The sequence below is a fragment of the Canis aureus genome, chromosome 12, assembly GCF_053574225.1.
Source record: "Canis aureus isolate CA01 chromosome 12, VMU_Caureus_v.1.0, whole genome shotgun sequence".
Lineage (NCBI taxonomy): Eukaryota > Metazoa > Chordata > Mammalia > Carnivora > Canidae > Canis > Canis aureus.
The window spans coordinates 4,262,201-4,287,049 of NC_135622.1; the positions used below are offsets into that span (position 1 = coordinate 4,262,201).

At 39.8% G+C, this 24,849-nt stretch overlaps 1 long non-coding RNA gene across 8 annotated transcripts in view; it reads left to right on the plus strand.

Moving 5' to 3' along the window:
• Positions 1-24,849, plus strand: part of LOC144280345 (uncharacterized) — a 29,996-nt gene extending 5,147 nt beyond the window's left edge. The window contains exons 4-5 of one of the 8 annotated variants that reach the window (XR_013348776.1): positions 11,174-11,299; positions 15,675-15,830. This is a non-coding gene — a long non-coding RNA (uncharacterized LOC144280345). Of the gene's footprint in view, positions 1-2; positions 222-8,476; positions 8,496-11,173; positions 11,300-15,674; positions 15,831-16,973; positions 16,993-22,377; positions 22,397-22,448; positions 22,482-24,265 lie in introns of those variants that run through there. The other 7 variants (XR_013348777.1, XR_013348780.1, XR_013348779.1 and 4 more) reach the window with 7 other exon arrangements.

Genomic DNA, 24,849 nt, shown 5'->3' on the forward strand with positions numbered 1-24,849 from the left:
AGTCACAGAGAGAGAGAGAGACAGGCAGAGACATAGGCAGAGGGAGAAGCAGGCTCCATGCACCAGGAGCCCGACGTGGGATTCGATCCCGGGTCTCCAGGATCGCGCCCTGGGCCAAAGGCAGGCACTAAACCACTGCGCCACCCAGGGATCCCTCAACTCTCTAATCCTATGTTCTACTGTGTCCTGTGTGCTGTTAAACTCTTACATTGAATTCTTCATTTCAGACTTTGTCTTTTTATTCAGTTCTAAAACGTCCTTCTATGGGCAGCCTGGGTGGGTCAGTGGTTTAGCGCTGCCTTCAGCTCAGGGCGTGATCCTGGAGTCCCAGGATCAAGTCCCACATTGGGCTCCCTGCATGGAGCCTGCTTCTCCCTCTGCCTGTGTCTTTGCCTCTCTCTCTCTCTCATGAATAAATAAATAAAATATTTAAAAAAAATAAAATGTCCTTCTGACTTTTTTATAGATGCCAATTCTCTACATTCTCCATATTTTCATCTATATGTCCATCATTTTCACTTTTTTCTTAACATGTTAATCATACTTATTTTTACAAGATTCCTATGTGCTAACTCTAATATCTGGATCATCTGTGGGTTTTCTTCTGTTATCTTTTTCATTTCATTTTGTAATTTTCTTTTCTCTATGCAAATAGAATATTTTTTTATTGTCTCTCAGAAATTATGAATAATTCTAGAGGCTCCACAGCATGTTCTTTTCTACCAGAGAAAGTTCTCCCTTTTTCCCTTCAGGCAGTTAGAGTGAGGAGCTGATCACCTTAATCCAGTCAGGGATTAGGCTGTGTCAGGGTTGGGTTGCTGTTTCAGTCTGGTTTGCTTATATTATTCAGGCATGTTCTTCACAATCTTTGCATTGAAAACTGGGCAGGTATGCATCTACTTAGTCCTGAAATACTGAAGAAGGTTGAGCTATTTCTCCAGGCTTCTGCTCCATGCAGCTCAGAATCTGGCAGATATCTTGAGGAGGAGACCAGTTGAGGTTCTTGTCCTTCCTCTGCCTCAGCAGGTCTTTGTTTTCTAACCAATGATACTAGACTGGGAGGTTTAGTCTGCCTTTTTATTTTTTTATTTTTTTTAAGATTTATTTTATTTTATGTACTCATAGAGACACAGAAAGAGAGAGGCAGAGACACAGGCAGAGGGAGAAGCAGGCTCCATGCAGGGAGCCCGATGTGGGACTCGATCCCAGGTCTCCAGGATCACACCCTGGGCTGCAGGCGGCGCCAAACCGCTGTGCCACCGGGGCTTCCCAGTCTGCCTTTTTAGTAGCTTGTAGTCAGGCTCTCTAGCCTCCTGTACATTCCAAGAGTTCAGCAGATGTTCCATGAATAAACCTGCCACCTAAGTTTTCAGCTTGTCACTCCAGCTTTGAACGACCACCAAATCCTGATGATTTATCTTCCACAAGTAGAGGCATTCTGCTTGGTTAAGCTTTAGCCTCAAATTTTACTTCACCTAGCCCTCATTCCTTCCATAGACCTTTGGTGCTTTTTATTGCAGCTGCGTCCCCCTTTGCCTTTCTCTTATAAGGACACTTATAATTGCATTTAGGACCCACCCAGATAATCCATTATAATCTCTTCATTTAAAAATCTTTCATTTGGGACACCTGAGTGGCTCAGCTGTTGAGCATCTGCCTTTGGTTCAGAGCATGGTCCTGGAGTCCTGGGATCAAGTCCCACATTGGGCTTCCTGCATGGAGCCTGCTTTTTCCCTCAGCCTGTGTCTCTGCTTTTCTCTGTGTGTGTCTCTCTCATGAATAAATAAATAAATAATCTTAAAAAAAAAGATCCTTCATTTAATGACATTTGCAAACACCCCTTTTCCAAATAAGGTAACACTTACAGGTTGCAGGGATTAGGGTGTACATTTATCTTTATTTTCTTTTCTTTAAATTCAATTAGCTAACATATAGTACATAATTAGCTTCAGATGTAGTGTTCAATAATTCACTGGTTGTTTATAACACCCAGTGTTGGGGAACCTGAGTGGCTCAGTGATTGAGCGTCTGCCTTTGGCTCAGATTGTCATCCAGGGTTCTGGGATCGAGTCCCACATCAGGCTCCCTGCAGGGAGCCTGCTTCTTCCTCTGCCTGTGTCTCTGCCTCTCTGTGTCTCACATACATACATAAACTCTTTTAAAAAAATAACAGTATTTTTATTTATCAGTATTTATCATGTCACGTGCCCTCCTTAATGCCCATCACCCAATTACCCTATCCCCCACCCACATCCCCACCAGAACCCTCAGTTTGTTTCCTAGAGTTAAGAGTCTCGCATGGTTTTTCTCCTCATTCAGTTTCCCCTCCTTTCCCCTATGAACCTCTGTGCTGTTTCTTATATTCCACATATGAGTGAAGCCATATAATTGTCTTCTCTGGTTGATGTATTTCACTCAGCATAATACCCTCTAATTCTATTCACATCAATGTAAATGGTGGGTATTGATCTCTTCTGATAGCTGAGTAATATTCCATTGTATATATACCACATCTTCATGTGTTCATCTGTTGATGGACATCTGGGCTCTTTCCACAGTTTGGCTATTGTGGACATTGCTGCTATAAACATTGGGGTGCAAGTGCCCCTTCAGATCACTACATTTTTATCTTTGGGGTAAATACCCAGTAGTGCAGTTGCTGGGTTAGCTCTATTTTCAACTTTTTGAGGAAACTCCATATTGTTTTCCAGACTTGCAGCACCAGTTTGCATTCCCACCAACGGTGTAAAAGGATTCCCCTTTCTCCAAACCCTCAGCTCCGTTTGCTGTTTCCTGTCTTGTGAATTTTAGCCATTCTGACTGGTGAGAGGTGTATCTCATTGTGTTTGTTTTTTTTCTCCGCATTGTGGTTTTGATTTGTATTGATGCCAGATGGTGTGGAGCATTTTTTGCGTCTCTTGGCTATTTGTATATCTTCTTTGGAGAAATGTCTGTTCATGTGTTGGCCCATTTCTTGATTGAATTGTTTGTTTTTTGAGTATTGAGTTTGGTAAGTTCTTTATAGATCTTGGATACTAGCCCTTTATCTGAAATGTCATTTGCACATATCCTCTCCCATTCTGTAGGCTGTCTTTTGGTTTTGTCAACTGTTTCTTTTGCTGTGCAGAAGATTTTTTCTTGATGAAGTCCCAGGGGTTCATTTTTGCCTTTGTTTCCCTTGCCTTTGGAGACAAGTCTAGCAGAAGTTGCTGCAGCTGAGGCCAAAGAAGTTGTTGTCTGTGTTCTCCTCTAGGATTATGATGGATTCCTGTCTCACGTTTAGGTCTTTCTTCTATTTTGAGTTTATCTTTGTGTATGGTGTAAGAAAATGGTCCAGTTTGATTCTTCTACATGTGGCTGTCCAAATTTCCTAGCACAATTTATTGAAGAGATTGTCCTTTTTCCATTGAATATTCTTTCCTGCTTTGTTGAAGATTAGTTGGCCATAGAGTTGAGGGTCTGTTTCTGGGTTCTCTACTCTGTTGCACTGATCTATGTGTCTGTTTTTGTGCCAGTACCATACTGTCTTGATGATCACAGCTTTGTAATAGAGCTTGAAGTCTGGCATTGTGATGCCCCCGGCTCTGGTTTTCTTTTTCAATATTCCTTTGACTATTTGGGGTCTTTTCTGGTTCCATACAAATTTTAGGAGAAATATTGGGGGTATTTTGATAGGGATTACATTGAAAGTGTAGATTGCTCTGGGTAGCATAGACATTTTAACAATATTTATTCTTCCAATCCATGAGCATGGACTGTTTTTCCATTTCTTTGTATCTTCCTCAATTTCTTTCACAAGTGTTCTGGAATTTTTAGAGTACAGATCTTATACCTCTTTAATTAGGTTTATTTCTAGATCTTATGTTTTTTGATGCTACTGTAAATGGGATCGATTCCTTAATTTCTTTTTCTTCTGTCTTGTCATTAATGTATAGAAATGCAACAGATTTCTGTGCATTGATTTTATATCCTGTCACATTGCTAAATTGCTGTATGAATTCTAGCAGTTTTGGGGTGGAGTCTTTTGGGTTTTCCACATAAATATCATGTCATCTGTGAGAAGTGAGAGTTTGATTTCTTTGCAATTTGAATGCCTTTTATTTCTTTTTGTTGTGTGATTGCTGAGGCTAGGACTTCTAGTACTATGTTGAACAACAGTGATGAGAGTGGACAACCCTGTCGTGTTCCTGACCTTAGGGGAAGAGCTCTCAGTTTTTCCCCATTGAGAATGATATTCACTGTGGGCTTTTTGTATATGGCTTTTATGATACTGAGGTATGTTCCCTCCATCCCTACACTGTGGAGAGTTCTAATCAAGAAAGGATGCTGTGAAATATGAAATGCTTTTTCTGCATCAATTCAGAGGATTATAATGGTTCTTGTCCTTTCTTTTATTAATGTGATATATCACATTGATTGATTTGTAAATGTTGATCTACTCTTGCAGCCCAGAAATAAATCCAACTTGGTCATGGTGAATAATCCTTTTAATGTACTGTTAGATCTTATTAGCTAGTATCTTGGTGAGAATTTTGGCATCCATGTTCATCAGGGACATTGGTCTGTAATTCTCCTTTTTGATGGGGTCATTGTGTGCTTTGGGGATCAAGGTAATGCTGGCCTCATAGAACGAGTTTGGAAGTTTCCCTTCCTTTCCTATTTTTTGAAACAGCTTCAGAGGAATAGGTACTAGTTCATTAAATGTTTTGTAGAATTCTCCTGGGAAGCCATCTGGCCCTGGACTCTTGTTTGTTGGGAGATTTTTGATTACTGCTTCAATTTCCTTGCTGGTTATGGGTCTGTTCAGGTTTTCTGTTTCTTTCTGTTTCAGTTTTCGTAGTTTCCAGGAATGCATCCATTTTCTTCCAGATTGCCTAATTTGTTGATATATAGTTGCTCACAATATGTTTGTAAAATTGTTTGTATTTCCTTGGTATTGGTCATGATCTCTCCTTTTTCATTCATGATTTTATTAATTTGGGACCTTTCTCTTTTGTTTTTGATAAGTCTGGCTAGGGGTTTATCAAGCTTACTAATTCTTTCAAAGAACCAGCTTTTAGTTTCATTGATCTATTCTATTGTTCTTTAGGTTTCTAGTTCATTGATTTCTTCTCTAATCTTTGTTATTTCTCTGTTCTTGCTTGGTTTAGGCTTTATTTGATGTTCTTTTTCCATGTCCTTTAGGTGTAAGGTTAGTTTGTGTATTTGAGACTTCTATCTCTTTTTTTTTTTTTTTTTTTTTTGAAAGGCTTGTATTGCTATGTACTTCCTTCTTAGGACCACTTCTGCTGTATCACACAGGTTTTTTTTTTTAATTTTTATTTATTTATGATAGTCACACACACAGAGAGAGAGAGAGGGAGAGAGGCAGAGACATAGCAGAGGGAGAAACAGGCTCCATGCACCGGGAGCCCGACATGGGATTCGATCCCAGATCTCTAGGATCACGCCCTGGGCCAAAGGCAGGTGCCAAACCGCTGCGCCACCCAAGGATCCCTCACACAGGTTTTCAACAGTTGTGTTTTCATTTTCATTTGTTTCCATTAATTTAAAAAAAAATTCTTCTTTAATTTCTTGGTTGACTCTTTCATTCTTTAGTAGGATGCTCTTTCACCTACAAGTGTTTGATTTCCTTCCAAATCTCCTCTTGTGATTGAGTTCAAATTTCAAATTGTGGTCTGAATAATTTCAATCTTTGATACTGGTTGAGACCTGATTTGTGACCCAGTATGTGATCTATTCTCGCTCTCTCTCTCGTTTTTGTTATGTGATCTATTCTTGAGAATGTTCCATGTGCACTTGAGAAGAATGTGTATTCTGTTACTTTAGGATGGAATACTCTGTATATCTCTGCAAAGTACTTTTGGTGCATTGTGTCATTCAAAGCCCAAATTTCCTTGTTGATCTTCTGCTTAGATGATCTGTCCATTGCTGTGAGTAGGGTGTTGAAGTACCCTACTATTATTGTATTCTTATCAATATGTTTCTTTAATTTTGTTATTAATTTGATTTATATAATTGGCTGCTTGCAAGTTAGGAGCATAAATATTTATAATTGTTAGATCTTCTTGTTGGATAGACACTTTAAGTATGATACAGTGTTCCTCTTCATCCCATACTACAGTCTTTGGTTTAAAATCTAATTGGTCTGATATGATGATTGCTATCTCAGCTTTCTTTTGATGTCCATTGGCATGATAAATGGTTCTCCACCCCCTCACTTTCAATCTGGAGGTGTCTTTAGGTCTAAAATGAGTCTCTTGTAGATAGCATTTGGTTAGGTCTTGTTTTTTGTTGTTGTTGTTGTTTTGTTTTTTTTTAATCCAATCTGATACCCTGTGTCTTTTGATTGGAGTATTTAGGCCATTTACTTTGAAAGATAAGAATTTAGTGCTGTTGTATTATCTATAAGGTCTCTGTTTCTGTAGATTGTCTCTGTTTCTGGTCTCTGTTACTTTTAGGCTCTCTCTTTGCTTAAAGGATCTTCTTTAATATTTCTTGAAGGACTGATTTAATGATCACAAATTCTTTTAGTTTCTGTTTATCTTGGAAGCTCTTTATCTCTTCTTCCATTCTGAATGACACCCTTGCTGGATAAAATATTCTTGGCTGCATGTTTTTCTCATTTAGCACCCTGAATATATCATGCCAGCCCTTTCTGGCCTGCCAGGTCTCGTGGATAGGTCTGTTGCCAGTCTAACATTCCTACACCTGTAGATTAAGAATCTCTTGTCTTGAGCTGCTTTTATTTTATTTTATTTTTTAAGATTTTAATTTATTTATTCATGAGAATACACAGAGAGGAGAGAGGCAGAGACACAGGCAGAGGGAGAAGCAGGCTTCATGCAGGGAGCCTGACGTGGGACTCGACCCAGGGTCTCCAGGATCACACGCTGGGCTGCAGGCGGCGCTAAACCGCTGAGCCACCGGGGCTGCCCTTGAGCTGCTTTTAGAATTTTCTTTATCTCTGAAATTTGCAGGCTTCACTCTTATACGTCAGGATGTTGATCTATTTTTACTGACTTGGGGGGGGTTCTCTCTACCTCTTGGACTTGAATGCCTGTTTCCTTCCCCAGATTAGGGAAATTCTCAGCTATGATTTGGTCAAAGATACCTTCTCTCCCTCTCTCTCCCTCTCTCTCTCTCCCTCTCTCTCTCTCTCTCTTTATTCTTCCTTGAGGACCCCAATCATTCTAATAGTGCTTTGCTTTATGGTAGCACTGATTTCTCAAAGCCTCCCCTCATGGTCCATTAGTTGTTTTTCTATGTTTTCCTCCGCTTCCTTCCTTTCCATCATCTTATCTTCTGTGTCACTTATTCTCTCTTCTGCCTTATTCACTCTGGCTGTTAGAGCATCCATTCTAGACTGCCTCTCAGTTAAAGCATTTTTAATTTTGGCCTGATTAGATTTTATTTCTGCACAAAAAGATTCTCTGGTATCTTTAATGCCCAGCTAGTAACTTCATGGTGTTTGTTTGTTTGTTTGTTTTTCCATTTGTCTTTTTTTGGTTTGTTTTTATGGTGTTTTTTTTTTCCATTTGTCTTTTTTTTCCAGCTAGTAACTTCATAATCATAACCCTGAATTCCAGCTCAGACCTTTTATTTATATCCATATTAATTAGATCTATGGTACTACCTCTGTTTTTTTCTTTTGTTGTGATTTCCTCCTTCTAGTCATTTTGCCCAAAAAAGACTGGATGAATGAGAGAACAAAATAAAAAATATCAACCATGATACAAGAGAAATACACAGTAGACAATCCAAAGAGTTCAGAAACCAAAAAAAGAAGAAAAAGAGAAAAGAAAAAGGGGTGGAAGGGAGAGAATATAATCTCCAAGTGAACAAAACAGGGTGATCCACTTGGTCCTGGGTCTGTTTTGGTCTGTTTGTTAGAATATACTAAATCTGGGACGCCTGGGTGGCTCAGTGGTTGAGCATCTGCCTTTGGTTCAGGGCGTGATCCCAGAGTCCCAGGATAGAGTCCTGTATCTGGCTTCCTGCATGGAGCCTACTTTTCTTTCTGTCTGTGTCTCTGCCTCTCTCTCTGTGTCTCTCATGAATAAATAAATAAAATCTTTAAAAAAAAAAAAAAGAATACACCAAAATCCTAAAATTGTAAAGAAAGCAAAAAATATATATTTATATATATATACACTGATTTTATTTGTATCAAGATAAAATTGAATACACTGATAGGAAGCTAGAAATGAAGAATTATATCTATAAAATGTAAATGTAAAAATGAGAGTTAAAAATAGACTTAAAAACAAAGAGTTGATAAAATAAGAAACTAGTTGAAAAGGAAAAGAAAAAAGAAAAGGAAAATTTTAAACTGAAAGATAAAAGAATCATGAGAAAAAAACCTTGAATTCTATGTGCTATTTTCTCCTTGTACAGCAGTTTTGCAGTTCTGTGGGTGGAGTCTACTTAAAAAAAAAACAGCTGCTGAGTTTCTTTTTTTCTTTTTTTTTTTTAGCTGCTGAGTTTCAAACTGAATTAAAATGGCTTAAAGATAATTCCCTACACTGACAATAGAAAATAAAGCTCTTCAAATAGAAAAATTTAGTTGTTGGAGGAGCATTCATATTTCACACGGTGATTAGAATTAGTTTGCAGAAGATTTTGTTAATTACAGGTGAATAATTTTCCCCAAGCATAGTTGGAATATCCCAGTCCTGTCAACACTCTGACTCCCTCCCCCCACCCCAGTTCATCTCAAATTGTTGTCTAGGGTACCTGGCTGGCTCAGTTGGTTAGAGCATGCAACTCTTGATCCCAAGGTCATGAGTTCAAGCCCCCTGTTGGATGTAGAGCCAAATGTAAATAAATAAATAAATAAATAAAGTAAGTAAGTAAGTAAGTAAGTCATTAAAAAAAAATGTTTTCTAACCTTTCCCTTAATCCCTCTCATCTTGAGCTAATGAGAACTGCTTTCTCTTGTGGAGGAGATGAAGCAATCTTCTATTTTGAATTACTGAGTCGATAGATTTCCTCTTCTATCCCTTTCTTTTCCTAACAGTTTGTTGAAGACCTCAGGTGTTTGACTGTGTACCCTCCCTTCAGCCTGCAGTCTAGATTTTGCTGATTGTATATTAATAGTGTAGTTCCTCCTGCTGCATTTCCTGCATGTTGGCAGCTCAGTCCAGAGGTCTGATCAGACTCAGGTTTGATGTCTTTGGGGAGACCATAGGTACTAGTGTGTTCTTTCATTGAAGGCCCATTGTGCCTGATTGTCTCTCTTTATTGTGATGTTAGCAGTTGCTTCTGTTCAGTAAATTCTCTTGGTGTTGCAAAACAATAATATTCTAAATCTGTGATTCATTTTCATTCCTTAGCTTGAATATTTCCATAAAGAGATACTTCCCCTCATCTATTTTTCGGTTACTCAGTGTTAAGCATATATAAGAGAGGCAGGATAAGGGGTGCCTGGTTGGCTCAGTTGGTAGAGCACATGACTCCTAATATCAGGGTCGTGAATTCAAGCCCCACACTGGGTGAGTTCAAGCCCCACACTGAGTTCAAAACAAAAGAGTTTGTTTTTTTTTTTTTATTTTTTTTTTATTTTTATTTTTTATGATAGTCACAGAGAGAGAGAGAGAGAGGCAGAGGGAGAAGCAGGCTCCATGCACCGGGAGCCCGACGTGGGATTCAATCCCGGGTCTCCAGGATCGCGCCCTGGGCCAAAGGCAGGCGCCAAACCGCTGCGCCACCCAGGGTTCCCCAAAAGAGGTTTTTTAAAAGAAGAAAGGAAGAAAGGATACATGCTTGATTCTTTCTCTTTAATGACTTTTAGGATGATTTTGCCCCATCATTATCTAAATGTGACATTTTTTGTATTTTTTTGTATTCTTTTACAAGATGTATTTATTTGAGAGGGGGAGGGGCAAAGAGAGAAGGAGAGTACCTCAAGCAGATTCCCCACTGACCCTGGCTTGATCTCACCACCCTGAGGTCATGCCCTGGGCTGAAATCAAGAGTCAAACGCTCAACCAACTGAGCCATCCAGCCACCCCTGAACTCATGGATTTAAACATTATTCATTTTGATGCTCAGATTATTCCAGATTTGGCCCATGAGAATCCTCCCAAGCCAACTCCTTAGTCCTTTTAACATATCCTCATAATTATTTGAGCACATCCTTTCTGGCACAGTAGGATGTTCCAGGTTCATCTTACAGTTTCTCTGCACCAGCCCTGGAATCAGTCATTTCTCTGAGGAGGCTTGATTTCTTTTGGTGGAGGCTGTATTTAGGAACCAAGATTTGGTCCCTAGATGAGCTCATTACTATGGAGATGTTGCTGTTCACAAAACTCCTCAGTGGAGTGAGCTGTGCACATACACTTAACATCAGCATTTATTCCTCTACTTATCTATACGTATTAAAAACTATAAGTTGGGACACCTGGGTGGCTCAGTGGTTGAGCATCTGTCTTCGGCTCAGGGCGTGATCCCAGGGCCTGGGGATCGAGTCCCACATCCGTCTTCCTGTGAGAAGCCTGCTTCTCCATCTGCCTATGTCTCTGCCTGCCTCTCTCTGTGTGTCTCTCATGAATGAATGAATGAATGAATAAATCTTTGTAAACTACAAGTTTACACCAAAATCTCCAATTCCAGTCCAACATCACTAGGTATATTCTATTTTTCTCTCTTTCTGTATTTATAACTCCCTTTTCTGAAAGTGAGAAACCTGGCTTCCATTAGCTTCACTATATGATTTTTAAAAATCAGTTCTCTTATGTGTGACCAGTCTCCTGTCACTGCCACCATCTCCATTCGTGCACAGCATCCTCCTCCTCCTCCTGCCCAGAATTTAGTACTCCTCGATGTGCTACTGCTGCACTGTCCCACCCTGTGCCAATGCACTCCTCAGCCTGCATTAGCTCCCACAACCTATATCAGACCATCCCCTCATGATGATATTCTCTTTAGCCTATGGTGGCTCCAATGGCCCACCTCAGGTCACTGCCACTGCCACCTCTCTGCTTAGATATCTTCCTCACATCTCATGCTGGGCTACAGTGCATCCATCTCTGCCTCACACAGATGCCTACCTTGCTTGGCTCCACCTAATGGCTTTTGGACCAAATTGTTTACAAAAGGAAGGGATTTGGGAAGAGGGGGGAAAATATATATATATAGTGATGTAGGGTTTGTAATTTTTTTTTTTTTGAAGATTTCTTTATTTTAGAAAGAAAGCAAGAGAGCATGCAAGCCAAGGAAGGAACAGAGGAAGAGGGAGAAAGAGTCCTCAAGCAGAGCAAGAGTCCACACTGAGCAAGGAGCCAACTCTTAAAAAAGAGTAAAGATCTTATTTATGTATTTAAGAGAGCGCAAGTGGGGTGAGGAGGGGCAGAGGGAGAGGGAGAAGCAGGTTCCCCGTAGAGCCGGGACCCCAAAGTGGGGGCTCCGTCCCAGGACCCTGGGATCACAACCCCAGCTGAAGGCAGATGCCTAACCAACTAAGCCACCCAGTCGCCCCATACCTATGTCATTCTGAGTCAATGTTCTTTTATATGTAGTGTGTTGTTTCAATATGTAGGGTTTTTAAAATATTTCTTCTCTTGATTTACAGCTTTTAGTATTTATTTTCTTCCCCTGCTCTGATTTTCTTCTTTAGGTCTATGATCTGTGTGTTAGAGCTCCTTATCTTCTTTACCTATCTTTAGCATTTGTCACTGTCTCTTGAGTCCTTAGTATCTTTTCGTTTATTTTCAACCTAAAATTTTTTTGGCATCCTATTTCTCTTCAGACATCATCTGTTGTATTTATTCAGTCTTATATTCTTCCTAGCCTTCATCTCTGAGATTTTTTTCTTTTATTTCCAATTCTTTCCTGAGTTTAATCACCTCATAGTTTCATTTCTTCAAATTCTGGCTTATGTTGTCCTTTTATTTCTTGTTATCATTTCCTCAGTATCTTTCAGCTCATTTTGAAATAGTGAATGAGTTTATCTGTTTGTGAGCATGTCTGTCTGGCATACTTTCCTTTCCTGTAGGGATGTTATTCTCCCTATTCTCTTTTTTCTTGAAATAACTCTGTGTGGGTTTTGCCTTGGAGCCTTTTCTGTTGCTCATTTCTTTCGGAAACATTGATTTTCTTGAACTTTTAGGAGTCTCAGTTCAGGACAGCTTTTCTAACTGCATCAAGCTCCCTCTGCTGTTGTTTTTGTGGAATGCTTCAAAAACCGTGGCGGCATGCTAAGATTTCCTAGCTTGGTTCCTCTTCACTTTTATCTAGATCTTCTCCTTCTTTGCCTCTATTATCCCTGTTCTGATTGATTTTTTCTCTGCTTCCAGCTGTTTTTCCTCAAAGTGTAGCACTGCCCTAGAAGGGAGTTTTGCTGATCAGTTGGAGAGTTCCTGAAATCTAGTCTACTTCAGCCCCTTGAGACCTGGGACCTTGCCTTCTCCACCATTGGGTTGGGCATAGCCCTTCTCTGTTTCAACTCCTGTTTTCAAATTAGCCTGTTGTGTTTTCCATTTAATGCTTGCTGGCTCTTTTGGGATCGTCTGTTCTCAGGTGTGTCTGATGCCCTGTTGTTTTCCTCTGCTCCCTCCCACACAAATAAGTAACACCTCGCAGGTCTTTGAGCCAGCGGTGGTTATGAGACAGGGGAACTGAAGGTGATGCAGACAGGCTGAGTCCAAGGACCCACAGAAGAGGTACCACAGAACCAGCCAGGAGGATCCTTGGCTTCATGCAGAACGGAAATCAAACATGAACCAGCAGGAAGTGGAAGCAGTTTATAAAATATATATATATATAATAGAGATACAGACAGAGCACCCAGAAGACTCAGAAAAAAAAAAAAAAAGAGAAGGGTTATCATCTTATTTGGGGTCTGAAATTTATATTGGCTATTGTAGTTTGGTGTACGTGTCCTCTTAGGCATCTGGTAACTGGTCAGAACACGGTGGTCAGAGGCCGGGTGTCCTTCATAAGTCGCTCAATCCCTGAAGCCAGGGATTTGGTGTCAAGGTGTTTAGAGTCATTAGTCTTGGAGAATGTTCATGATGACCCCGCCTTGTCATTCCTTAGATGTTATCTATTGTACTGGAAGACTCCGAAGATAATATTATCTCTTTGTCCCTTACCAGGTGGACATATGATATCTGCATTATAAGGCACATGTATAGTGAGGTAAGGGTCCTAGTGAGAATAGAAGCTGGAAAAGGAGCAAAGGGGGAAAAAAACAGCTTTTTTTTTTTTTTTTTTTTTATGGGATCCCTTTAGTTTTCCTGTCTCAAAAGGATCCCATGAAAAAAGCCATTTTTTTCATTTGCTCCTTTTCCAGCTTCTATTCTTGCCGGGACCTGCACTCTTCTCCACCCTCACTCCCCACACACTCAAGCCTTAATGTATGCCCTTCTGTAAAGGTCAAGGAGGGAGGGGCAGAGAGAGAAGGATAGAGAGAATCCCAAGCCAACTCTGAGCTGAGCATGGAACCTTCTGCAGGCTTCCATCCCACAACCCTGAGATCATGACCTGAGCTGAAATCAAGAGTCAGGCGCTTAACCAACTGAGCTACCCAGGCACCCTGTAAATTGCTGCAATAAATTTTTTTAAAGATTTAATTTATGTACTTAACAGAAAGAGAGAGACTGCACAAGCAGGGGGACTGACAGGCAGAAGGAGAGGGGGAAGCAGGCAGAGCAGGGAGCTGGATGCAGGACTCAGTCCCAGGACCCAGGCTCCTGCTGCAATGAATTCTTAAACTTTTATTGTTACATAGTGAAGTTTTTGTTTCTATAGACTGCATCAAAAGATGCCTACCTTTATTACTTCTGTATGGATGTCATACATATAGTACATAATCCTAGATGCAGGACTCAATTCATATATGTAGGGGTGCCTGGGTGGCTCAGTTTGGTTAAGCATCTGCCTTCGGCTGGGGTCATGATCCTAGAGTCCTGGGATCAAACCCAGTATAGGTCTCCCTGCTTCGTGGGGAGTCTGCTTCTCCTTCCCCCTCTGCTGCTACACCCAGCTTGTGCTCTCTCTCTCTCTCTGTCAAAAAATAAATAAAAAAATTTAAGTATATATGTATATATCCATGTAACCACTATTCAGATCAAATTATAAATCTTTTCTCATAAACCTCCCTTATACCCTTTCCAAGTCAATAATCCTCCCCCACGAGGAAAGCACTCTCTTGATGTCTATTAACATAGATTTGTCTCTCTCTTCTTGAACTTCAAGTAAACAAATGATGCAGTCCTCTCTTATGCTTGGTTTTTGTTCAGCCATGTGTCTTTGAGATTCATCTGTGCTGTTGTGTGTAAGAGTAGGGTTTTTTTTCTCTGTGTGGTATTCATTGTATAAATTGGAGTCCATATTTAAATTTTATTATGATAAAATACCTGTTATAATAAAATACACGTGGGATCCCTGGGTGGTGCAGCGGTTTAGCGCCTGCCTTTGGCCCAGGGCACGATCCTGGAGACCCGGGATCGAATCCCACGTTGGGCTTCTGGTGCATGGAGCCTGCTTCTCCCTCTGCCTGTGTCTCTGCCTCTCTCTCTCTCCCTCTCTCTGTGTGTGACTGTCATAAATAAATAAAAATTAATAATAATAATTTAAAAATACACGTAACATAAAACCATTTCATTTTTTTTTAAGATTTTATTTATTTATTCATGAGAATACACAGAGAGGAGAGAGAGGCAGAGACACAAGCAGAGGGAGAAGCAGGCTTCATGCAGGGAGCCTGACGTGGGACTTGATCGAGGGTCTCCAGGATCACACCCTGGGCTGCAGGTGAGCCACCGGGGCTGCCCAACATAAAACCATTTTAAGTGTACAATTCAATGGCATTAATTGCATTCACAGTGTTATGCAACTATCACCACTATCCATGCCCACTTTTTCATTACCCAAACAATCGCCACTCCCCATTCCCCTCAGATGCAGGTAACCTCCATTCTGCTCTCTGTCTTTCTGAATTTACCATTCTGGATAACTTAGAATAAGTGACATCATACAATATTTGTCTTTTTGTGTCTATTTCACTTAGCAAAATGTTTTCAGGGTTCATCCATATTGCAGCATTTGTCACGATTTCATTACTTGTTAAAGTGGAATGATATTCCATGGTATGTATATACCACATTGTGTTTTCTCATTCATCTGTTGATTGGTATTTGGATTGTTTCCACCTGTTGGCTATTATGAATGAGCACTTTTTTTTTTTTTTTAATGCATTCTGGTGGATTATTTTCTTTCTTTTTTTTTTTTTAAGATTTCATTTATTTACGAGAGAGAGAGAGAGAGAGAGAGAGAGAGAGAGGCAGAGACACAGGCAGAGGGAGAAGCAGGCTCCATGCAGGGAGCCTGACATGGGACTCGATCCCGGGTCTCCAGGATCATGCCCTGGACTGAAGACGGCACTAAACCGCTGAGCCACTGGAGCTGCCCATGGTGGATTATTTTCAAAACGATTGTATTGTGGACTGAATTGTGACTGCCCCTCCACCAAAAATTTACACATTAAAACTCTAATCCCCAATGTGACAGTATTTTGAGATAGAGACTTTAAGAAGGTTAAATGAGGTCCTGTGAGAGTGGTGCCCTAATCCTACAGAACTGGTGTCTCTCTTTATATGAAGAGGAAGAGACACCAGAGACCTTGTACAGTCTTTCTCTTGTATTGTCTCTCTCTCTCCCTACATGTACAGAGGAAAGGCCATTAAAGGACGTAGCAAGAAGACAGCCATCCGTAAGCCAGGAGTAGAGGCGTTGCCAGAAACCAGCCTTGCTGGTGGCACCTTGGCCTCAGACCTCCAGTCTGCAGAACTATGAGAAAATAAAATTTCTATAGTTTAAGTCACCAAGTCTGTGGCATTTTTTATGGCAGCCCAAATGAACTATTAAAGATTGTATCAAACTTTTACCCTCATAAATAGTGTGTAATTAGAACGTGCCTGTTATCTCCGCACCCTCAAAACCGTTGGACATTATCAGTCTTTAAATTTTTGCCAATCTGATAGAGAAAAGTATCTCCTTGTCCTTTTATTTATTTTTTTAAAGATTTTATTTATGTATGTATGAGAGACAGAGGGAGAGAGAGAGAGAGAGAGAGGCAGAGACACAGGCAGAGGGAGAAGCAGGCTCCATGCAGGGAGCCTGATGTGGGACTCAATCCCGGGTCTCCAGGATCAGGCCCTGGGCTGAAGTTGGCGCTAAACTGCTGAGCCAACCCGGTCTGCCCTCTCCTTGTCCTTTTAACTTCCATTATGCTGATGAAGAGGGTTATATTCAAATCTCCTATGAACTACTTCTTCATAGTCTTTACACTTTATTTTGCTTATTTGTTTCACATTTATTTATTCAAGATTTTATTTATTTAACAGAGAGAGAGCACAAGCAGGGGGAACAGCAGGCAGAGGGAGAGGGAGAAGTAGACTCCCCGTGGAACAGGGAGCCCCACGTAGGGCTCCATCCCAGGACCCCGAATCATGACCTGAGCCAAAGGGCAGACACTTAACTGACTCGTTTTTTGTTTTTTGTTTTTTTTAAGGTTTATTTATTTATTTTGGAGAAAGAGAGCATTAGCAGGGGGACAGAGGGAGTCAGGCAGACCCTGTGCTGAGTGCAGAGGGCTTAATCTCACCACCCTGAGATCGTGACCTGAGCTCAAACCAAGAGTCAGATGCTCAACTGACAGTGCCACCCAGGCACCCCTGCTTCACTTTCTAAAGTTTTGATCTTTATTCTCTGGGTTTTGTTTTTTTTTTTTTTTTTTTTTAAATTTTTATTTATTTGTGATAGTCACACACACAGAGAGAGGCAGAGACACAGGCAGAGGGAGAAGCAGGCTCCATGCACCGGGAGCCCGACGTGGGATTCGATCCTGGGTCTCCAGGATCGCGCCCTGGGCCAAAGGCAGGCGCCAAACCGCTGCGCCACCCAGGGATCCCTGGGTTTTGTTTTTATATGTGATATGAAATAATGTATCTAACCTGATTTTCTTCCAGATGAATACACAGTTATTCCCATACCATGTACAACTAAACATCCTTTTCTTTTGTCAACCTTTGTGAAATAGTAAGTCCTTACATATACTTAAAATCTGCTTGTAGGTGTTGTTCTAGTGATCCATCGCACAGTTATGTTGTAATAAGTTTTAACATTAAATAAGGCAATAACCCTCCAAAAAAGTTTTTAGAACTTTCTTGGCCATTCTTGTACATTTATTCTTCCACATGAACATTAATTTCTTCCATTTCTTCAAATCCATGGGGATTCTTAATGGAAAATAATGATTAATTTGAGAAAGTTCAACATTTTTTTAAAAAGATTTTATTTATTTATTCATGAGAGACAGAGAGGGGGGTGGGGCAGAGACACAAGCAGAGGGAGAAGCAGGCTCCATGCAGGGAGCCCGATGTGAGACTCGATCTTGGGTCTCCAGGATCATGCCCTGGGCCGAAGGCAGGCACTCAATTGCTGAGCCACTCAGGCGTCCCGAAAAGTTTAGCATTTTTATATTAAATTTTCCCATCTAGAAATAAGGTTTACCTTTTCATAGATTAATTTATTGATCTTTAAAATAAGAGTTCATCTTTTCCTCATCTAGATTGTGGACTTTAAATGATTACTTTTTACTAATTTTGTCAACATAATTCACTGTATAAATAAAGGGATAGAGCCCATATGATTATATCCAGCAGATGACCCCAAAGAAGCACTTTCTAAAAATCAGCAGTCATTCGTAATAAAACTGTATGCAAAATAGGAATATAAGTAGAAGTCCTAAACATAGCAATTCCTATTTGCCAAAAGCCAACAACAAATGTACTAATTGCTGAAAATTCAAATCAGGAATGTAGAGAAGCTTGCTGTTACCCTAAATATTCAACATTATTTTGAAGATTTCATCTGATTTATTTATTATTTCAACAAATGTTGAATATTTGCTATAAACTGTTTTACATACAACAGTCTTTATAAAGTGGTGAATGAAATCCTTGCCTTCATGGAGCTTTCACCTGAAGCTTTAAGACAAGAAAGTGGAAAAAAGTGGCATAGATATTTGAAAAGATGAAATAAAATCATTTATACTTATAAATAATGATTGGAGGATCCCTGGGTGGTGCAGTGGTTTGACGCCTGCCTTTGGCCCAGGGCGCGATCCTGGAGACCTGGGATCGAATCCCACGTCGGGCTCCCGGTGCATGGAGCCTGCTTCTCCCTCTGCCTGTGTCTCTGCCTCTGTGTGTGTGTGTGTGTGTGACTATCATAAATATAAATAAATAAATAAATAAATAAATAAATAAATAAATAATGATTGGTTGGGATTGGCAGCTTCCTCAACATTCAAGCTCCCACTTTGGGGAAGTGAAAACCTCGGGGTCACTTTGATTGAAGGCACAGTATCAGTACATGTACACAAAGGAATTAAAGTCACAGGAATTATTATAAGCTAAGGGAAGGGCAGTCCTCTGTCCCAGTCCTCAGTAAGCAGGAGGTAGCAAGCACCTATTACTTATATAGTGGTTGGGGCAGAGGCCACTAACTTTCTGGGGGTTTACCACTAAGTGGTTATTTGAAAAGATGCCCTGGGGGCACCAGATGGCTTGGTCGGTTAAGCCTCCAACTCTTGATTCTGGCTCAGGTTATGATCTCAGGGTTATAAGATTGAGCCCTGTATCGGGCTCTGCCCTGGGTGTGGAGCCTGTTTAAGATTATCCTTCTCCCTCGACCTCTGCCCCTCCCCACTCCCTTTCTAGAAAGAAAAAAAAAATGTGTGTGTGTGTGTGTGTGTGTGTATATATATATATATATAACATATATGCATAATATATACATATATATTTAATAAATAAAAGGCACCCCCCAGAATAGCACTGGAGGAACTTGGGATGGAATCCTAAACTCAGGTCCTTATCTAAGTGTCCACACTCTGGGTGTGAGCAGGGTTGTTATATTGTGAAATACCAAGGCAGCAACTCAAAATGGCTGTTTTCTCACTACACTTACATCTAGCCTTTAAGCATTTACTGAGCTGCGAGCCCCCAAGTTCTAGAAGGGATAGAGGAAGTCTCTTGCTCAACCCCCACACCCCTCCCAGGCGGACGAACCCTGTCTGGTTATGGATATTCAGAGTTTTAACCTAATCCTCCCTAAATCAAACAAAAACAGATTGAAGATGAGAAGGGTAATTCTCACATGCTTCCTGCCAAAATTATACTTAAGAGTCTTTGTCAATACATGAGATAATAGAGCAGATCAGAGTCAGATTTTATATCTCTAAGCAAAGGTTACTGAGGCTTGAGGCAAGAAGAATATAAAAAAAGTTCAGGCTTTTTAAACATATTTGCAAAAACAATAAAATATTAGATTGACTCCAGCAGTGTATTAAATAATATAACACGACCAAATAGGGTTTATCTCAGGACTTCAAAGTTAATTCACCATTAGGAAATTTATTAATGCAACCCACCAGATTAGAGAAAAGAGAATATATAATTATCTCAGTGGAAGCAGAAAGAGAATTCAATAATATTTAACAGCCACTCATGAAAAGAATTTTTTAAAAAAAGCTTTTTATGAAGAAGGCTGATGGGAATTTCTTGAACCTGACAAAGGATATCTAGCAAAAATCCTACAATAGACATTAGTGGTAAAACAACAAATTAAAGTAAACAACAAGATAAAGAAGACCATTATCACTGCATTTGACTGACTGGCAATCCTTGCCTCATAAATAAGACAAATGGAAGGAAGGAAGGGAGGGGAGGAAAAAGAAATGAGACATAGGAATCGAGAGGGGAAGAAAGAATTGTGGCTGGGCAATATGATTGCCCATGTAGATTTTTTTTTAATTTTTATTTATTTATGATAGTCAGAGAGAGAGAGAGAGAGAGAGAGAGAGGCAGAGACATAGGCAGAGGAAGAAGCAGGCTCCATGCACCGGGAGCCCGACGTGGGATTCGATCCCAGGTCCCCAGGATCGCGCCCTGGGCCAAAGGCAGGCGCCAAACCGCTATGCCACCCAGGGATCCCTGAAATGAAGTATTGATACATGTTACAACATGGGTAGATTTTGAAAATATCCCGTTAAGAAAGCCAGATACAAAAAGCCACATATTGTATGATTCCATTTATATAAAATGTCTAGAAAAGACAAATCCATAGATTAGTGGTTGCCTAGGACTGGGGCTAGGGAATGGAAAGCAGCCGCTAAATAGTAGGGTTTTCGGTGGGTTTTTTTAGATTATGAAGATATTGTAAAATTAGATTTTGTTGATGGTTGCATAACTGTAAATATACTAAAAACCACTGAACTGCCCCCTTCACATGGGTGAATTTTATGGTATGTGAATTATAGCTCAATAAAGCTGTTTTAAATGTGATCTGTGAGGAAAACTAAAAAAATAAATAAAAATAAAATAAAAGTGATCTGGGATGCCTGGGTCGCTCAGTCAGCTAAGCCTCTGACTCTTGCCTGAGGCTCAGCTCAGGTCCTGATCTCACTGTTGTGAAATCAAGCCCTGCCTTGGGCTCCACGCTGGGCATGCAGACTGCTTGGGATTTCCCTCCCCTTCTGTCCCTCCCCCCACAAATAAATAAAGTGATCTGAGAGGAAGCAAAGCTATTGGAGAGCAAAGGGGAGAACTTTAGCCCTCCTTCCTCATGTTTGGAACAAGCGCTTCGAAAATCCTACATTAGAGGACTTGTTTCTGCAGCCACATTAGTCTTTCTTGATGCTTTATTTACTATTTTCATTAACATCTATGATCCAGTTGCCAGGCTTTTTTTCAATAACTGTTCTCTTCTACATCACACTCTTTTTTAGGGCCCCTGGCCTCAAGAAAGTACTCTCTGAATTTTATGGAACAGTCCCTCTCCAGGCCCACTTGAGCCCAAAAATGACTTTTAGAAAATATATATTTAAAAAACCCTGCCCTTTATCAATAACAACAACAATAATAAAATGCTGCATACAAAGTATATACAAATAAATATACAAAGTAAATACTATCTAATTTCACTCTTTTCTTAAGAAGTAAACTTCCTTTGCATTTTGTCATGTCTGTTTTTATCCACAGGCAAACAGAGGGGTTTTTGTTTTTGTTTTTGTTTGAAAATAGAATCAGGTTATACATATGGTGTGGCAGTTGGCAGTCTGCTTTCTGCCCAGATATCTTGACCGTCCTGTGCCAATATGTATGGTCTGCTTTCTTTATATTCCACAGCACAGACATATCCCAAATTATTTAACCATTCTTTTAATGAAATGTCTACCGTTTTCACTATTATAAATAATGCTGGGCAGCCCGGGTGGCCCAGCAGTTTAGCGCCGCCTTCAGCCCAGGGTGTGATCCTGGAGACCAGGGATCGAGTCCCATGTCGGGCTCCCTGAATGAAGCCTGCTTCTCCCTCTGCCTGTGTCTCTGCCTCTCTCTCCTCTCTGTGTATTCTCATGAATAAATAAAATCTTTTAAAAAATTAAATAAAATAATGCTGCAGTGGACAGCAACTTTTGTATATTTATGCACTGGTTCAAGTATTTCCATAAAATTGAACTTGGGGTCAAAATCTTGACATCTAACACTTTGAAAGATCCAGCATTGCCTTCCAAAAAAACCATCATTTTGACCATAGCATAGTATAAGATTGTTAAATCACTATGTTGTACACTTGAAACTAAGGTAACATTATGCGTCAGCTGTACTTCAACATAAATAATTTAATGTTTTTAAAGGCATTTCAGTGAACCCTCCCATTAACGATGCATGAGTGGCATTTGCTCACACCCCTCCAGTACAGAATATTATCAACCTTTCTAACTTTTGTCAAACTAATAGGACAGAAAGGTTTTGCTGGCACGCACTGGCTTGTGAAGCCTCGTTGTTCCCATGTCCTTCTAATTCCATGGTTAGTGATGGTTCATTGGTAGCTTGAAATCAGTATTATTTACACCACAAAATCAGCAAAGATTTCAAATTAAACACACACATACACACAAAGTAAGAAAGGAAATATGGGTAGAAATTACTGTTCTTGTTTTATGTTTTTGTTTTTACTGGTCTCATTTTTATTTTATTTTAAAGATTTCATTTAATTATTTATTTATTTGATAGAAAGAGAGCACACGCAGAAGGGCAGAGGGAGAGGGAGAAGCCAACTCCCCACGGAGCAGGGAGCCTTGGGTCCAGATCCCAGGGCCCTAGGACCAGGACCATGACCTGAGCCCAAGGCTTAACCAACTGAGGCACCCAGGGATCCCTTACTGGTCTCATTTTTAATTAGACTTTTTATTTGGAGGTAATTATAAATTCACATGCAGTTGTAAGAAAAAATATAGAAAGATCCTGGATACCTGTTTCTCCCGATGGTAACATCTTTCAAACTATAGTACAATTTCACAACCAGGAAATCATTGATACGGTCAAGATTCAGAGTGTTTATGTTACCACAAGTTTCCTCGTGTTGCCCTTTTGTAGCCACAGCCACCCTCAGCCCCACCTGAACTCCAGGTAAGTCCATTTCTATAATTTTATCACCTCAAGAATGTTATATAAATTGAATCATACAGTATGTAAACTTTTGTGATTGGCTTTTTTTCACTGAGCATGGTTCTCTGGAGATTCACCCAGGTTGTCATGTGTAAACAATAGTTCATTTTTAAATAATTGAGATATAATTGACATACGACATTAGTTTCAAGTGTACAGCATAATGATTTGGTATTTGTATGTATTTTAAATTACCACCACAATCAGTCTAGTTAACATCATCACCACTAAATTTTTCTTTATTGTGATGAGAACTTTTAATCTACTCTCTTAGCAACTTTTATTTTTTATTTTATTTTTCAAAAGATTTTATTTATTTATTCATGAGAGACAGAGAGACAGAGACACAGGCAGAGGGAGAAGCAGGCTCCATGCAGGGAGCCCAATGTGGGACTGGATCCCGGACCCCAGGATCACACCCTGGGCTGAAGGCAGACGCTCAACCACTGAGCCACCCTGGCGTCCCTCTTAGCAACTTTTAACTATGCAATACAGTGTTATTATTTATGATCACTATGCTGTACATTATATCCCTATGACTTATCTATTTTATAACTGGAAATTTATACATTTGACCCCCGGCACTGATTTTCCCCATCCCCCACACTCCTCTGGGAACTATCAATCTGTGTTCTATGAGTTGTTTTTTTAATTTCACATATAGGTGAGATTTGTCTTTCTATATATGATTTATTTCACTTAACATAATGCCCTCAATAAGGATGCGGAGAAAGGGGAACCCTCTCACACTGTCGAAGGGAATGCAAGCTGGTGCAGCCACTCTGGAAAACAGGGTGGAGGCTCCTCAAAAAGTTAAAAATAGAGCTACCCTAAAACCCAGCAATTGGACTACTAATTTACCCCCAAAGATACAAATGTAGTGATCTTAAGGGGCACCTGCACCCCAATGTTTATAGCAGCAATGTCCACAATAGCCAAATTATGGAAGGAGCCTAGACGTCCATGGACAGATGAATGGATAAAGAAGATGTGGTATATACAATGGAATATTACTCAGCCAACAACAACAAAAAAGAAATCTTACATTTGCAACAACGTGGATGGAACTAAGAGGGTATTATGCTAAGGAAAATAAGTCAATCAGAGAAAGACAATGATATGATTTCACTCATATGTGGAATTTAAGAAACAAAACAGAGGACCACAGGGGAAGGGAGGAAAAAATAAAACAAGGTGAAATAAAACAAGAGAGGCGACGAACCATGAGAAACTTTTAATCATAAGAAACAAAAAGGGTTGTAGGAGGAGGGGTAGATGGGTGATGAAATAATTGGATGATGGACAGTAAAAGGCACATAACGTAATGAGCACTGGGTGTTATATAAGACTAATGAATCACTGACCTCTACCTCTGAAACTAGTAATACACTCTATGTTAATTAATTGAACTTAAATAGATTTTTTAGAAAACATAATGCCCTCAAGTTCCATCCATGTTGTCGCAAATGGCCAGATTTCCTTCTTTTTATGGCTGAATAATATTCCAGTGTGTGTGCATGTGTGTGTGTTCACACACACGCACGCACGCACATAATACATGTTTTTTACTCATTCCTCCATTGAGAGACATTTAGGTTACTTCTGTGTCTTGGCTATTGAAAATAATGCTGCAATAAACACTGGGGTGTGTGTATCTTTTCAAGTTAGTGTTTTCATTTTCTTCAGGTATATACCCAAAAATGGTATTCCTGGATCATAGATAAGTTCTATTTTCTATTTTTTAGGATGCTCAATCCTGTTTTCCATACTGGTTCTACCAGTATACATTCCCACCAACAGAGCACAAGGCCTCCCTTTTCTGCACATCCTCACCAATACTTGTTATTTCTTGTCTTTTTGATTATAGCCATTCTAACAGGTGTGAGGTGACATCTCATTGTGGTTTTGATTTGCATTTCCCTGATGATGAGTGATGTTGAGCATCTTTTCATGTGCCTCCTGGTTTTCTGTGTGTCTTCTTTGGAAAAATGTTTACTGATGTCCTCTGCCCATTTTAAAATCAGATTGTTTGTGTTTTTTTGCTATTGAGTTGTATACATTCTCTATATATCCTGGATATCCACCCCTATCATACAGATGATTTGCAAATATTTTCTCTTATTCCATAGGTTGCCTTTTCATTGTGTTGATGGTTTTCTTTGCTGTGAATTTAATTTAATAATTTAAGTAATTTAAGTTAATTTCTTTTTGTTGCTGAGTAAACTTACCATGGTGTGGATATACTACGGTTTATTTAATCATGGCCCATTGAAAGGCATCTGGATTGTTTCTATTTGTGGCCATTACAAATAAAACATTCCTGTACAAA